This window comes from Argentina anserina, chromosome 5 (genome assembly GCF_933775445.1).
Source record: "Argentina anserina chromosome 5, drPotAnse1.1, whole genome shotgun sequence".
In the NCBI taxonomy this organism is placed as follows: domain Eukaryota; kingdom Viridiplantae; phylum Streptophyta; class Magnoliopsida; order Rosales; family Rosaceae; genus Argentina; species Argentina anserina.
In genome coordinates this window covers 17,964,691-17,969,169 of record NC_065876.1, presented here as the reverse complement: position 1 = coordinate 17,969,169, position 4,479 = coordinate 17,964,691, and the positions used below count along the sequence as shown (strand labels likewise).

At 39.5% G+C, this 4,479-nt stretch overlaps 1 pseudogene; it reads right to left on the bottom strand.

Annotated features, from left to right (window-relative positions):
* Positions 1 to 1,502: 1,502 nt before the first annotated feature.
* Positions 1,503 to 3,898, bottom strand: LOC126795649 (probable xyloglucan galactosyltransferase GT14; annotated as a pseudogene).
* Positions 3,899 to 4,479: the final 581 nt, after the last annotated feature.

Here is a 4,479-nt window from a genome sequence, read left to right as displayed (position 1 = left end):
TATGTTACTAATGATAATGGTGAATTAAAACAGGGGTTTTGGGTGGGCGTAAAATGTATGAAGATCTAAATGCGGACGACAAGTTCTATACTATGACAGGTGAAACTTGTGAAACTTGTGAAACACTCTCTGAAGGAAGCATTGTGCAGGCGATAGTTCGCAGGGCTCTTCCCAAAATGTCAATTTGTACTGTGGGAGCTGGATTGGTTACTGCGCTTCAGAGAGATGATTTTAAAGTTAATGGGAGGGAAGTTTCAGACTTCTCCCAAGTACTGAAGGTGGGTGACATTATCACTTGCAAAATCAAACGCCTTGAAAAGAAGGCATTGTGTGTGGAACTTTGTAGCTTGTAGAGAATGAGAGAGTCTGTAATCGATATCAAAACATCTTGATCTATCATTAATCTTGCATGCTTGTGACGCTTTAGTTTAATTTGCACAAATGGCATGTGTTAATTTGTTATTTTTAAGTGCTCTCATTTGTCTGAGTAATTTCAATAGTACCATGCTCTTCACTAAAATCTGAACCTCTTTATCTTTAAAAATCAAATTTACCGTTTCAAATTTAGAACAATATTGCAAAAATACTAGCTTACATGACCAGTTGGACTGGAATGCCTTTCTTTCAAGCCATATGATCATCTTCTGCTAAGAAAATCTCAATAAATAAGACGGAATGCTCTCTGTACATCTCCCTTTCCCGACAGGCGACAATGACTGTAATGGATTGAAAATGCAACATGATATCTCATTCAGACGAAGCCGATGAAAATCCTTGCTCAAAGTGAATTAAGAGTGTACAGAATGTGTCACTGTGATGAAGATCTATCTCCCTCATTCCATGTAAACAAATTTTCGGGTTATACGGGCAAGGCTTTATATATAACCATACTGTGTATCCAAAAAAGGGATGAGGGAAGGCAGAAAGATGCATTTTAGAATCACAGTGATAAGTATAGTGAGGTATCAGGCTCTACTTCCTCACGCAGAAAACATTTTGTAGAAGCTACTAAATTCGAAATTTTATAATTTCACCCATTTGCACCTCTCTAGTCTCTCTCTTTTTCTTTTCTTTTTTTTGAATAAAGGGCTTTGTGTGGCTACCCTCTAGCCTGCATTAATGAAACTGTCGAATACGACGTGAAGCCTGAACTCTTGATTACAAAAACCTAAAATAATATCAGAAGTCTCTACAACTAAGTACCCAACAAAGCACCAATTAGCAAAGAACACTAATCTAATGGTGACTCTATTTGCTTTGAAACAACGATGACATAATTGAGAGCACAGTAGATATGTACCGTTGAAAATGATGAACCATCGCCTACATATTCTAATGTCAAATAAAGCAGCTCTCATCCTACATTGCCGCTAGAAAATTAATCCGACGACACTTGGTCTCACCCTACAACTAGGCGGCAACGATTATTTGATAAAACAATGAACTCACCGCCTACCTAGAGCAGACAAAGCACAAAGAGTGCACACAGCTCGATACAGCATTAAAAAAGGTTTATTAAACGCCAAATGCACAACATAGTAAATAAAAATAAATAAAAACTAGAACAGAAAACTTAATTAGGTTTAGGCCTAAAAGGTTGACCCAATCCCAAACCATATTTGGAGAGAGAAGGAGAACCACCAGCCGACCCCGATCCAGCTTCACGTCAACCACCACCAGAGGACCACCTAACCTACTGCCGCTCCAACCTCGTCTGATCACCACTAGTAACACCGCGCCAACCATGCCGCTCCGGCAACCAGCGCCACCCCAAGCAATCAAACAGTTCATACTACTCCTCAAATCAGATCTAGAGAGAGCAGCCCGGATCGGATCGGATCGAAACGATCTAACCCACACTGCACCGCCTCTACATCTACACCATCAGACGACTCTCGCACCGGCCACGCACATCCCTCCTGACACTAAGACCAGTGAAGCATAAACCAGAACCCGACCAACAAGATCCTCCTCTCTCGCACAACCACCACGCACAATCCCAATCCAATCTGTTAACAACCAAAAAAACATTAGATGCTTTGAAATTTTCTGTTTATAAAAATATGGAAAATTGCTATTCTTCTGAAAAATATTACATTCCATATTTGCTTGTGTCTGGCTAGTAGCTCTCTCCTATCTCATGAATATCAAATTTGGTAGCATTTATTTCAGAGAAAGCACTACCAGGATCTTTACCCTCTTTCATGTCCCTCCTAGTTTTCTCTATTTTTTGAAGTACCCCCTTAAGTCCTTAACTGCTATGTCAAATGCATCTTCAAGCTTCTCCAATCTAGATGCCCTTGGATCTGCATAAATTATTCTCGGAATCAACTGTATGACCTCCTCTCTCATAGCTTTCACTTGATGATTGGGAAGTCCTAGCAATGTATCATTGATCATCACTTTTTGCTTCTTGACATCATTTTCTGATATGAAAACAGAGTACTTGGATATGTCTCTGGGAAAATGCCAAGTATATTGCACATAAGCTGAACCAGGATGAAAGAAAACTGGAATGCAGCCTCCGAAAACGGAGTCAAATATTGAACGACGCGTGAATGAGTCCCCAGTAGGCTGCAAGCAGAAAACTGATGATTCAAACACCTTCATGACATATAAGGGATCTTCACACTTGTTTGCACCATGATGACACTGTACAAGTTTTCAATATTTGGTTGAAGACTTGCATTGGCTTATAAGCATATTACGAAATTTGGTTTGTAATCTGGTCTTGGAGAACCAGCAAAGCTGAAGAGGTAATTCCTTTCTTGCTTTCTCATTCTTGCTTGCCACTCAAGCACTTGGCTCTTCTTTGAGGGATGGAAGTAGGTAGGATATGGTATCGCCTGCTCGTTTTTCCAAGAGCTCGACTCAATTGACAACAATGTCATGTTCTTGGATTCTGGTCAAAACATGAACTTAGTTCCCCAACCGGATTCATCATCTGATTGTCTCCTAAAATCCCAAGCAATTCTGCCTCCAATTAAGAAATGGTACTTACCCCACATTGTTCTCCATTCAGCTCTATCAGAAAGCAACTTCACCAATTCAGAGGGAGCAGCATCTTTAACTGATGTGTTGTAGCCCCAAACCCCCAATGGTACTGACCAATATCAAGGCCGGCAAGGGTACAAAGAATGCTGAGGCAAGTGATGAATCGTTAGTTAAACACTTGTACTGCTTCATCCTGTTATGGAAGATGACTTCTAATGAGAACTGATTTGTAGCAAACCAACCATTGCCGGACAATTCATCGTGCGCATGACCATGTGTTTCGGAATATTTGCCTACTAGTTCAGGACCAAGACCCATGTTTGACATGTAGGGGCACATATCAATCCATTTTTGAAGGTAATGGCAATTCTTGAGCAAATTCTGGTTGAACCTCTTTGGAAGATCATAAAACATAAATGTATTGACCCAAGCAAGAATCAGAATCAGGGGTTTGGTGACTGGATTTATTAACATGCTTAGGTATAGGCTGCCGTGTATCATCAATGAGAGTAGTATTTTTAGAATCATTGTTCTCCCCGGGGGTGGAACTATATTGTGGCTGTATCGCTTGGGAAAATGGATATGCAAGAGTGCTACTAGTATTGGTAGTATTATAGTTTGTGATAAAGTTACTATTCAGCTCCCTATCGCTGATTGCTTTGGATATTCGAGAATCAGCAGTAGTCTGGTTATGATCGTCAGAAGGACGAGTGGAATGGTCTTGACGGGTTACTATCACATTTGCAAAATTTGTGATGAAAAATGTCACCCGAATGAGACTTGTTCCGGCAGTAAGAGTGGAATACTCCGTTGAAATCAATATAAAGAGAAAAATAAAGGAAGCAATGAGAACAAACCAGAGTTGATTGGGGCACTTTCCAGCATTCCATTGAGATCTCCCCATTCCAGTCTGCTCTCTGCAGCTAGCTAGCTATAGCCTCTTGATCGATGATACCACAGTAGAGTTTAAATCAATTCAATCAAATAATCTGATCGAATGCATCAGCAGTCTAATGCACCAAAGTAGAGTTTAAATAGAAGATGAATTAACGAACAAAAGTTGCAGCCGAAAAATTAGTTGTAAGAAACTTATAAATTGTTCAAAGATGGAACTAAAGTGAACAAATGGAGTATAATGAGGGTAACAGATTGCTGCTCCATCAACCAAGGCATGCATGAGAAGCTATAAAGGTAAACTGCATATAATATCAGTGTGCAATTGAAACTGAAAAAAAGTCATTCATATATAGTTCTCAGCACTTCACAGAATTTGATATATTAATGTATACATTTCTTAAATGAATACATTTCTTAATGTGAGAAATACAACCACATATGGAGTACGTTTTGGAGATTCTTTTGGCGATTATAAAAGAGAAAAAATGATTTGGTGTTCACTGAAGAGATGAACGATCCCGGAGATGTCCATAGCTTACTGTGCACTTAAAGAAGTGTTACATATAATAAATCGCAGCTTTCAATTTC